Raw genomic sequence first — 13,342 nt, 5'->3', positions numbered from 1 at the left:
CTTAATCGCAATATGCGACTGTCAAAGCCAGCCAAATCAGTCACACAATAGAGAGTGTACTGTGGAGGTGCTAATTTTAGATTTTAGTTTTCCAGAACTAGAATATCATGTCTGGAAAGATGATTTAGAAATAATCAGAAACCAACAATTTCTCTAAGTATCCATGTCATAGGTAGCAAGTTCTAATTTTAAAATTGTGTATCCTTTTCTTTTTCTTTTCTTGTTATTTAGAGCTCTAATTTCACTGGTGTGGGAATTCCTTCCACAGGTACATATGGATGATTCATCTGTACCTTGCAATTTACAAAGTTTCCTGGGTCACTAAGATATTAAATGTCTTGCCTAGTGTCACACCACCAGGCAGCATATGTTTATTAGACTTGAAACGTGTCTTCCTGCCTTTAAGGCAGGATACTGGGATAGTCTAGCTGCTTTTCTATATGTATATATAGAAATGGAAGAATCTGGCTTTTTCCTCCCCCCCCCCCCCCAGATTTAGGAGATTATTTTATTGGTGAGCCTTTCTTTTGATCATTCCTTTTCGTCTCTCCCTCTTTATCAATTAGATTGGTATGTTCTCAGTTCCTTTGGTTTTTCATAATTCTCCTGAAAAATTCACCCACACTTCTTTGGACAGGAATGTTTGTTATGTTGTAAAAATAAAAATGCTTGGTATCTGGGTCCAGGTGGAAATACCAATGCTGCAGAAATAAAAGTTTTGGTATATTTACTGTCTATGATATCAGTTGGTTTTCATAGTCTTTTGGGTTTTTTTCCTCTAGAGATTTTATTTTCAAACTTGTATCCCCCAGTAGAGGGGTATGAATATGTAAATAATATCCTTTTTATTTGATGATAATCAAATTTTGATTTATTTGAAATCAAATAATTTTTTACTTGAAAAATAATAGCAGTAGCAATAACCATAAAAACAACAACAAACCGAACCTCAACCAAACACCATGTGTTTGATAACATTTGTAGAATTTAGAATAAGTCATAGAGCTCTTTATGATAACAACAGTGATATAATAAAAATGTAATAAAAACAACAATGATGAAAATGAGGATATTTCTAGGAAAAAAGCAAAAACCTATGCTTCAGGTACCAGATATGGAGTTGTTCGATGAATCAGAATGAATCAGACAATTGCTCTTTTATTTAGTGCTTTTCTCTCAGAGGGCAGAAGTCTCTCTAGTCAATTCGATGTTATAAGTTCTCCATGTTTCTTTGAGGTAGCATTCTCTACAGGAGATTCTCAAATCTTTTAGTCTTAGGATCCCTTCACACTTGTAAAACTTACTTAGGACCTGATGAACTTTTGTTTATGTATATTACATATAGCAATATTTCAATCAAATTAGAAATTAAAGCTGATAATTTAAAATGTTTATTTGTGTAATTAAAAATAGTAGCAAACCAATGAACATAAATCACATATTTTATAGGGGAAAACCTATATTTTCTCAAACAAAAGAAATTTAACAAAGACATTGTTTTCTTTTTTTTTTCAAATTTCTATAATGTATAGCTTAATAGAAGATGGGAAAATATATATATTTACTTCTGAATTCAATTGGATGTGATATTTTGTTTTGGTCAAAATATATGAAGAAAATATGTCCTCATACACACATATAATTTGAAAACGGAGGAGTATTTTAATAGGCAAAAAAATCCACTGAAAGAGTCCATGGATTACACTTTGAGAATTGATGAGCTAGAATTTATGGTTTCTTCCAGGTCTAAAATTCTAATACTGGGAAGGGTTCTCTTGGCCTAAATGTGGATTTGAAGATGTTTTCTACTATCCTGTTTGCAATTTCAATTTTCTTATGAAATGGCTTCCTTGTTGAATGAAATAGCCCATGTAAAGCATTTTGCAAACTTGATAGCTTCTGATCATCATCATCATCCTCATCAATTCAGAGACCAATTATATATCTAATTTTCCATTCTTAATACTTAGCTAAAAAGTATTCTGTGAACATACATGTTTTGGAAGGAAGCTAAAGAAAAGAGAGTGTCTTTGCTAAATAATATGTCTTTATTATCTTGTTAGTATTGCACTATATAACCTTGTATGAACTCTGGATTTCAGTTCCTTATCTGTAAAATGGGGAGGGGCGGGTGCTTTTATATATATATACATATACATATATATATATATATATTCATATATATGTATATATATAATTGTTGTATTATATATATATTATTATAATATGTTATATATAATATATATATATATATAATAGTATTTATATGGTAGCTAATATGTGCCAAGTCTTAACACGTATCTCACTTGATCCTCAAGACAAAATTTTGAGGTAGATGCTATTATTATTCCCATTTTACAGTTGAGAAAATCAAGGAAATCAGAGGATAATTGCTGAAATGCCCAGGGTACCATACTTAGGAAGTGTCTTAGATTGGGTTTTCTTGATTTCAGGTCTAGTTACATTACACCCCCTAGTAGTAACATGTCCTTGGCTATCTTTTCCCCAATACTAATTTCCTTAAAAAGAAGGCATTTTACTCATTTATAGAAGTATTTGGTGAGGCATATTTATCTTACTTTTTTAATGTTTCCCCTCACCACTTGTCTAACTTCTCCAAATGTACTCAAAAGATATCAAAAGAAGCAAATGGAATAGTTTCATTACAACAGTAACTATACCTGGTAACAATATATATGTAACACACCCTTGAGGAAGGACTCTTGAAGAAAGATTTTTGTTAAGACTCTGGGGATGAGGGAGGGTAAATTTAAGAGAAAGATATCATTAGATGTATTTGCAAGCTGAAAATTTTATAATTTCTATATTTAAAGTGTTCCTGGTATTTGATGATAGATTGGAAAAGTCAGCAAATTACTTCTGATCATATAGAATATATTTTGAAAATATCTAGTGTCTTTCTATGTATCTCTGCACATTAACATGATACCAACAATTAGATCAAATGGGTATGTTATAGGATCAATCTAATTTTCTATTTAAGCTTGCTTATTCTATTGGATACAGACTCTGTCTCTGTCACTGTCTTTCTGGCTCTCTCTCTCTCTGATCTGAATTTGGAAGCTCCTCTGAGAGATTCCCTGAAAGCCATTTAACAAACATTTATTGAGCACTTACTGTTCAACAAGCATTTATTATGGAACTACTATGTGTTAAGCATAGTTCTAGTTTCTGGGAATGAAAAGACAAAAATGAAACAGGCTCTGTCCTCAAGGATCTTACATCTTCATGATGTTAAAACAACTTGTGCACTGTTTAAAAGATGTGGGATATTTACAAAGTCATTTTGAGTTAGGGTTAGGGGAAGGGAGAATAATAAAACTTTAAGAAGGTGGGAGAATCAAGAAAAGCCTCTTGTTGGAAGTAGCAGTTGATCGGAGTCTTGATTGGAAATAATACAGCACTGGGAAGCTGTTCCCCCCGTCCCAAACTGACCCTTGATGGTGTTTGGGGAACTGCTTTACATCCCTCCATCCTGACCCTATCCTAGTGTTAATGGCAGGCGGCACACTTCTTTGTTTATCTTGGAATTTGATACCATCATTTTGGCAAGGGAACCCAAAGCCCTTTACTGCTTAGATGCTTTGTCATTTGTTGTTAATTATCTGTTACCATAAATTCTGCACTTTGGAGGGGAGAAGGGGTGGGAAAGGGGCTGTTTGGAAATATTTCCTCAAGGAAAAAGTGTATTTTTTTTCTATGGACAAAAGACAGAGGTGGGGGTCTGGTTGGTAACTAGCTCAGGGGAAGTTGTGTTCCCCACTCCCCAGACTGGTTTGAGTCAGATCCTATTAATTCTGCAAAGGCTTTTTATTTTATTTTGCTGAGAGAATGTTTGCAATCCAGCTCTGGTCTGCATTAGTGATCTGTATCCCCATTTGAGTAAAAAATTAACTTTCCATCCTGAGCCTGCTTTTCAGGACGATCTCATCAGGCCACAATTATGAAGTAAATGTGTGTGTATGTGTGTGTGTGTGTGTGTGTGTGTGTGTGTGTGAGAGAGAGAGAGAGAGAGAGACAGAGAGAGACACACACAGAGAAAGACAGAAAAAGAGACAGAGAGAGAGGGGGGAGAGAGGGGGAAAGAGAGAGAGAGACAGAGAAAGGGATAGAGACAGACAGACAGACAGAGACAGAGAGAATGAATAACCTAGAGCCTATTGCTTTTAGCTGATATTGCTTTAAAAAAAAAAAAAAAAAAAAAGCTTGTTAAGAAAACTCCAGACAGACTCAAAAGTAGAGCCAGTTACCCAGAGGCCTTTATGAGGTGTTTGGTTTGTCAGGTGTGGAATGAAAATGAGGCTTCCAGCCATTAATGGATTTTACTTGAACTCCCATTTTCTACAGGAAGAACAAGACACTTTATAAACAAATAGAGCCATCCTGGACAAAGGGCAGGACAAACGACTAAAGAGATCTCTTAATAAAGCTCAGCTGAAAAACATTAGTGAATGGGGGAAGGGAGGAAGAGGGAGAGTGCCAGACTAAGTCCAATACCAATATGGTAACCCCCCCACCCCCCCCCCTCCCAGAGTGGAGATCACCAAATCAGCTCAGGTCAGAAAAGGAGAAAGGTCAAAGCTTCTATGCTAATCAGCAAAGGCATCAGCCTTTGGGCAATGACTGAACTTCCAGCCTATGGGGGACATAGAAGTTGAAGGCTCCCTTTTCTCCCTCTCTGGCCCTCCCCCCACACATGCATTTTTCCTGGGGAAGGGGAAACTCCTTGAGGGCTAGCATTGTTTTTGCTTTGTCTTTGTATTCCTGATGCTTAGCACCATATCTGGCCTGCGGTAAATTCTTAGTAAGTGCTTCAGGATTGGTGGATACTGATATCTCAAGATTTTTCTTTTGAAAGTTAGTACATTGTACATTGGGGTTGTGGGCTATTAACTGAGTTGTTCAGGCTTGAATTGTATGTAGGTTTTGTACCTGCCAAGTTTTAAGACTTTTATACTTGTTCCCTTCCCATAATGAATTACCTTATTATTGTCCAAGGGTGACTTGTATGCAGCCTGATGACTCAGGGAATACTACTCTGTCATGCTCAAAACCTAGTATGTGTGCTTATCTCTTAGGAATGCAATATTTTAACTAACTTGTCAAACTTTCTTGAATATTTCATTTATTCCAACTGTTTGAGGACCACTGATTAAGATAGATGTTTTAGTGTCTATTTTTTATTTTAATAGCACCTATTTTTATGGAATTACAAAAGATATAAATAAAATTAAATAGAAATACCACTGTCTGCTAACCTCATCCTCATATATTATTCTAGTTTGAAAGATTCCTTTTTAAAGTTTTATTGATTTCTTTGTTTACGTTTATATCATTATTATGTTTGAATATTACATCTACCAAATTGGCTTTCCCCCCATGTAGATAAAATGGTTAAGTAAAACCAATCAGCACAGGATTACATCCACCAGGAAATGAAACATTTTGCATATGTAGTCTTATACCTGTCCAAAGTAAGGAGGGAGATGTTTTTGTCTCAGACCTAATATATAAGTGCTTAATAAATATTCTATCTACCTGCTTTTCTTTCTACTCATACAGCCTTCCTCTCTCTTTGTCTCTGAATCTCTCTGTCTTTCATTCTTAGTCTCTCTTTTTGACTTTCTTCTGTGTCTATCTCTCTGTCTCTCTGTGTCTGTCTGTGTCTGTCTGTCTCTGTCACCCCCGTCACTTTCTCCTCTCCCCCGCCATTTTCTCCTCTCTGCCTCTTATTCTCTCTCTCTCTCTCTCTCTCTCTCTCTCTCTCTCTCTCTCTCTCTCTCTCTCTCTCTCTCTCTTTCTCTCTCTCTTTTTCTTTCTCTCTATTTCTGTCTCTGTCTGTCTCTGTGACTCTCTCTGTGTCTGTCGTTCTGTTTCTGTCTCTCTTACTCTGTGTCTGTCTGCCTGTCTCTCTCACCTTCCCTGTCCCCGTCTCTATTTCTGTCTGTCTGTGTATCCGTTTCCCTCTCTCTTCTCCAGAGCCAAGATAGGTCATTTGAATTACCCATCATTCTCTAGCCATTTGTTTTTGAGAACCTGTGTTTATACTTGACAGTCTCCATTTCGTGCTAAAACGGGTAATATATTAGTCTCCCGTGTTTTTTCGGGCTGGAGCTGGATGAATTCCCCAGTAAGTATTTCTAACCTTTCCCTGCTAACACCGCAGACTTCCCAGTTTTCTGTGGAATCTCCCCACGTGCAATAGAGCAGTGGATCGACGTCTTCTCAGGCCTCAGAGTCTGTTCACAACTTCAGAAAGTGGACAAATCCGTTGGTCCCGGGGACTTGGAGTTTGTGGCAAGAGGGAGCACAGGCTCACTGCTTTGTTTTCTTGCTGGAAAGCTGAGATGGAGGTAGCACTCAGTGTTTTGTTTTAACTCCTGATTAAATATTCATTTCTTTACTGAACTACTCAGTGTCTTTGAGTGGCTTTTGAAGCTGGGGTGCATTTTGACCTTTTCAATATGGACCTGACCTGGCAGCTAAGCTTAGGAACTTGGGATTTCCCTGTAGTCCAAGGAGAAACGGATCACATATTATCATGGGAATTGTGCTTTTTTGCTACCGAATGATTTCAGTGATAATAGTTGATATTTCTATACTGCTTTATGATTTCCAGAACACTTTTCTCTTAAGGGATTTAGCTCAAATGATAGTAGCAACTCTGGGCCGGGGAATCATGCTGAGTTGGCAGTCAGAGGACTTGACTTCAAATGTTGATTAGGCTGTTTGCTAACTGTGAGTTTGGTTTTTCTATTGGTCGCAATTTCCTGATCTGTAAAATGAGACTTTGGTCTAGAAGACCCTAGAGAGGCCTCTCGCTCTAAATCTATGTTCTTGGGAGGGCTTGCCTCAATGTGAAAGAGAGCGAGATGGATTCTTGCAATTCTCCATGGATACTTTGAGATGAAGATGGAAGGGGAAAAGCTTAATTTATGGGAGAGCAAGATCAATTCTTTCCATTCTCTGTGGACACTTTGAGAGGCAGCTAAGTCAGAACTTAATTTTAGATTTAAAAAAAAAAAAAAAACACCTGGGTTCTAATCCTGGCTGCTGCATGTTCCACACATTTCATCTTGAGCAGGCCACTTGTAGTGTTTGTAGACTTGTCTTAAACTCAAGCCAAAACCTCCTTGACCTGAGATTCCAACCTGTGATTAGGTAAATCATGGGAAGGATGTAATACAGATATTATCTCTGTTTTATAGAAGATTGAGATTGACAAGATAAATTACTTACCCAGGTTCCCACAGTTCATTATTGTCAGTTGATTTACCAACATTTATTCATTTTTATATAATTATCCTTTATTTTAATATTCATTTTTTAAAAGTTGAGTTCCAAATTATCTTCCTCCCTCTGGCCTCTGCCCTACCCATTGAGAAGGCAAACAATATGATTTTAATTATACGTTTGAAGCCATGCACAACCTATTTCCATATAACCATTAGACCATCACTTATTATACTATAACTGTGTTCAGGTGTTATACTAGGTCCCAGTGATATGAAGACAAAAGGAAACAATCCCTGCTTTCAAGAGGATTATCTCTTATTGGACCTAGTGTTCAACCTACACCCCCTAATTCTGAATTCCCTGGCTATTTTTCTGTAAGCAATCACCACCTTTTCTTCCCAGCTAACTCATCTGTTTTAATTAGGTGTCTCCCTTTTTTTCTTTTTTAAAGAAAATTCCATTTTTAAGTCAGAGTTATAATAAGAAAAAATGATCTGTGATAATTCCAAAGGATTCCATCATAAGGTGAGTGTTGAGGTGGCTTCATGGTAGTTAGGATGTAGGGATGTACTAAATATGTGCAAAAAGCCATACTGAAGACTAGAATTTGACCATGATAAAACTGAGTCTCCGGTAGAGTGGGGCACTTTATTAAGTGGTCAATTTCTTTATTCCTTTATCAAGAGGAATTCTGGCATAGTGGATAGAAGGTTGAACCTATAGTGGGAAAGGTATGGATTCAGATTCTATCTCTTCCACTTGATAGCTATGTGACATTCAACTAATCCATTTACATTTTCTGAGCCTCAATTCCCTCATCAGTTAAGTGGGAAACAATAGTTGTCTCATCTGCTTTATAGGCAGTTTCTTTTGAGGCTCAAAAAGAGATAAAAGAACATAAAGTACTATACAAATCTTAATGGAAAATACAAATACCATTTTAATGATCATTGTGCATCAGTTTTCTAGCTTGCACCACTTGCCTTTCTGGTAGGCAAAGCTAATGAAATTCACAATTGGTAAAACATAGTTTTTTGTGATGAAATGTTGATGACTACTGTAGGGCTTGTAGCATCCTAGAGAAACAGTGAGGTAGAAAGGAAAAAGTAATCCTTCTCAATCTACAAAAAAGTAAGAGTTGGAAGAGAAGGGTTCAAATACTCCCCTCTGTAGGGCTTGTAGTATCCTAGAGAGACAATGAGGTAGAAAGGAAAAAGTAATCCCCCTCAATCTACAAAAAAGTAAGAGTTGGAAGAGAAGGGTTCAAATACCCACCTCTGTCAGTTAGCACTTGTGAATCTTAAACAAGCTATTTAATCTTTGAGTTTGCTTATCTATAAAATGAGGGCTTTGGAGTAGATATCCTTTAAGACCACTTTGATCTTTAAATCAATGATCTATCCTAAAAACCAGCTAACATCATCATCATCATCACCATGATAAAAAAAACATTTTTATAATGCTTAAACTTTTGCAAAGCACTTATGACCTTGTATTGTAGAAAAGATCATAAAAAAGGAAAGGGGGTGGGAGGTTATATCTCTCCTTGCATCTCTCAGTTTTTCTATCTATAAAATGGGGACTGAAGAAGCAGGATAAAACTGGATGTCCCTTTCATGTATAAAAGACTTTTTTTCTATGGATCTGATAATAGAGGGGACCTAAATTAGCTGAGAACATTCAACAATCTTCTTTAACAAATGCTTAGAATTTGGGGACCTTTTAATATAGGTGTTTTTTTTTAATTGTTTTCCTTCATCCCAGGATACCTTCAGGTTTCTCTGCTGAATAAGGTGTCACAGTGTGTGTGTGTGTGTGTGTGTGTGTGTGTGTGTGTGTGTGTGTGTGTTTTAACAGATTACTCTTTGCCTGCATGCTACTAATTGATTGCATAGACTTCAGGGTAGGACATAGTAGGAGGAGAATGGCCACTTGAAGGTAAAGTCCTTTGATTAACCAACATCTTTGATAATTAGCCAAGGTGGCTGGGCCATAACATTGTTTGGGTAAAATGTGGTCTGGTCATCAGCATACCCTTTCACCTGGGATATGAGCAATACCCTTTAAAACCAAGCACAAGACAGAAATCCGCAAGTGCAGTTTAAATGAGTCTGTATTCTACATTATAAATATGCACCGGACACGGAGAGAAAACCGGAACAATCTCTCAGGATGCTGTTAGGGCCAAGCGGAATCTCATTAGGGACAACTTCAAAGATCAGTTCCTCATGTCCATAAAAACAAGTGTAAATTATCTGGTCGAGGCCTGCTGTTAGCAGTTAGGGGGATACATTATGCATGATTCTAGACTGAACAGAGTATATGGGCTGGCTGCTCTGTGTTCCCTTGTGGGGTGGGATTTCTCCCTTATGCTCTCCCCACCCGCCTAACCCCATTTTTTGTGCTGAGTTCTGCCTTTCAGAAATTTATTGGTAGTGTTTCAGTCAACATAGGGCTTCATTTGTAACCCACCCCTGCTTTTATGATTAATAGACATCAAGTCAGAGAGTAATGATGAAGTTCTACTTGGTTTATGGGAAGGGCCAATTGATGCTAATTTCTTGATTTTTTTTTTTTTTGACCTCATATGAGGAATTAAGAGTTGAAGCCTTGGGGATTTCAAATCTCATAGAATAATGGATACTACTTTCCTCGATTTTCCCCCCAAAGATTTATCTTTTCCCTATGATCATCTGGTTAGTTATTTTTAAGTTTTCTTTAATGCCTTTTATTTTAACATTACATTAATTTCTGAATATGTTAATGCTTCCTCACCTAACAAACCTTCTCTTATATAATATATTTAGGGAAAAAAAATCCAAAAAGTAGGTCAGTACAACTAACCAATAAATGGATCATGTCTGACTACACATGAGGTACAATATTCATAATCTCTCACTTTCCTGATGGAAGAGGGAAGCTGCACATTATCTCTTTACTTCTGTGGGGCAAAATTTGGTCATCATTTCATAGCATTCAGTTTTGTTTTATTGTTCTTCCTATCTACATTGTTATTATGTATATTATTTTATAACTTCTGTTTACTTTATTCTTTATCAGAAACTAATTCTTTCTGTTTCTCTGAATTCTTCAAATACTTTATAATTCTTACAGTGGATTATGTTTACTTACCATAATTATGAAGCTATCCCTTCCTTCCTCCCTTCTCCCTCTCTCTTTTTCCTTCTTCCCTTCCTCCTCTCTTTTCTTACTTCCTCTTTTGAAAAGTGTAAAGACAACCCCTTAAATCCCCCAAAAAGCTGATCTCTAGTGGAAGAATGTCCCTTAAAAAAGATGGTATCTCTTCTATCCAGTGTCCATGTCCTCTTGGTTTCCATATTAAATCCTCCCTTCCTCTGTTAGGTTAATAGAATGGCAATTTACCCTTTCCTTTTTTTCTTGCAATGTCTTTAAAATTCAATCTTGCCACACAAATGGTCACTAATGCATACTGACTCCCTTTTCCTATCACATTCCTATTGTCTTCATTCTGTTGATAATCCCACTACTTTCTTTTTACCTTATGCAGATCATGGTCATCATTGTTGCTTCTTGGCAATTTTCAGATTAATTCTTCAAATTAATTCAGCCTTCCTTACTTATTCTGAAGTCATTCATCTCTGTGATTTTAGAAAAATGATACTTGATTACTGTAAGGTTGAACAAGGGGAAAGGATGGATGTCTTAATCTGGGTACCATCTATTAAAAAAAAAAGGCACAGCTATGAAAAGGAAGATGGGAGGCTAGCAAGAAGACAGCCTTTTCTAAAAACACTGATGTTTCAGTGAGTCAATAGGTATAAGATACAAGAGAAGTGTAAGACATAGATCCTGGTTGAAAGAGGATCGCAGTTTGTTGAAGAAGACAAATGTGTGCCCATAAAACCGGGATAGTGGAGAGGGCACTAGAATTAGATTGGCTGTAATCTTGCCTTAGCACTAACTAGCTGTGTGACCCAGTCAGCCTCAATTTGCTTATCTAAAAAATGTAGATAATCAGAGCACCTGTCTTACTGGGTTGTGGTGAGAGACAAATGAGATAACATAAAATGCTTTGCAAACTTAAAATACTTTATGAATTCTGGCTATCATCATCATCATCATCTCTGAATACTATATTACATGGGTAATTAATAAGAATTTTTGGGGGTGACTGCAGACTATCTCACTTCCTCACCTAACAAGCCTTCTCTTATATAATATATTTAGGGAAAAAAAATCCAAAAAGTAGGTCTAGTGATTTCCAGATTCTTTGGCTCATAGTGGACTAATTCTTGGCTCCAGGATTCATGACACACTGAATATTGAATTTGGGAGAATTAGGAGACTTCTCGGGCATATGAGTTGATTACAAGCCTAGGTTCCATACAGATGCCTGTTGGGCTAGATGTCAAAGTTGGCACACCACTTGAGATCACTGATTTAGGCTAATCTTTTTCATTTCAGAGGTAGAAGAACTGACCCAAATGGAATAAGGGCAGGTTGTCCCAAAAGTCTTAGTATATTTAAAGCTATTAGAGGCTACAACTCCACTAAGACTTTGGGGACATTATCTATTCCCTGATCTTTCTACTCATGTATAAAGCTCAAACTGGAAGGGACTTTGGAATCATCTCTCCCAATCCCTTATTCGATAGATGAGTAAAAAGGTCTGGAGAGGTTAAATAAATTACCCAAGATGGTGGTAAGCATCAGAGTTAGGATTTCAGCCTTAGCCCTCTTCATCTCTGTTACAGCCAAGTAGAATCATTATTGATTGCTTAACCAATGCTCTGTCCAGTGTGCTAAATTCACACAGTTGCCTATTAGCAGATCAAGGTCTCTAGCTGGTTCTCTTGGGTGCCAATATAGTGCTCTTTCTAATGTTCTGTTATAGATGGTCTCTGTCCATAGGGAACTTTCTATCTAATTTTATTTTCTTTGGACTGGACTTATATTTTCACTGATGCTAGAAAATCCCTTTAAGGAAACGTCTTCTACCAAATCAGATCAGAATTTGTTCAGCAACCCAAAGTCTGAGAATAGGTTCCCAACATCACTTTAGAGAGACAAGACTTAATACCCACAAAAGCACTGGAGAATAATAGAGTCTGAAGGGCTGTAGGTCTAGGTGAATAAAGGCTTGCTGGGTTTGGGGTTAGAAAGATCTGAGTTTAAGTTCTGATTTTGCTTTGTCTAATCTGTATAATCCTCAAGTCTGTTGATTTCTTCTCAGAGCCTCAGTACCTTGTTAGGACTTAGCTACTAGACTGTAGATGGGGCATGAACCTCCCATGTGTTAAATCAGTGATTCTCAAACATTTTTATCTCAGTGCTCCTTTTTACTCTTAAAAGTTATTGAGGACCTCAAAGAGTTGCTGTTCATTTTGCATATTATGAAGCCAATATTTTAAAAAGTTTATTCATTTAATAAATCCATCACTATGAAAAATAACCATGTGTTCCAAAACAATAAAAAATAGAGAAAAGATTGACATTGTTTTTTACATATTTTTGCAAATCTCTTTAATATCTTTCTTAATAGAAAACAGCTGGATTCTTATATCTGCTTTTCCATTCAATCTGTCAATCTGTTGTTTTGGGTGAAGTATATGAAGAAAATCTGGCCTCCCATAAGTATGTAGTTGGAAAAAGGAGCAGTATTTTCATAGGCAAATAAGGTTTTGTTATTATAAAATGGTTTTCCCTGTTTCCTCTTTTCTATTTTGTTTTTATTCTATCTGTACTTGTATATGTACTGTTTTTGTCTTTGAATGTAAGCTTTCTGAGGACAGGAATGGCTTCCCTTTTATCTTTGTCAGTAGAGCCAAGTATAGAATCTGGTGCATGATACATATTTAATAAATGCTTGTTAATTGATTGAACAAAGAAAGATATTTTCTTCAACAGAATGTTTTTTTCTGGTATAAGGGGCATTCTCCTTTTTTTTTCAAACTCTCTTTTTCTGCCTATTTGTTAATTTGTGTTTTTTAAAAATTATTTTGTCTATCCATTTATCTATACATCTATTTATTTAATTGCTGATTAAATTTCACCGAATGTATTTCAATTGTATTCCTCTGGACATACTAAGCTCTCTACCTCT

General features: G+C 36.4%; 1 protein-coding gene across 3 annotated transcripts in view; it reads left to right on the top strand.

The window, feature by feature from the left end:
* Nucleotides 1-13,342, top strand: part of MPPED2 (metallophosphoesterase domain containing 2) — a 202,578-nt gene that overhangs the window by 14,944 nt on the left and 174,292 nt on the right. The gene's annotated exons all lie outside the window — the stretch shown is intronic.

The sequence above is a fragment of the Antechinus flavipes genome, chromosome 6 (genome assembly GCF_016432865.1).
Source record: "Antechinus flavipes isolate AdamAnt ecotype Samford, QLD, Australia chromosome 6, AdamAnt_v2, whole genome shotgun sequence".
Lineage (NCBI taxonomy): Eukaryota > Metazoa > Chordata > Mammalia > Dasyuromorphia > Dasyuridae > Antechinus > Antechinus flavipes.
The sequence above is the reverse complement of the archived record's forward strand: the minus strand, read 5'-3'. Positions and strand labels throughout refer to the sequence as shown.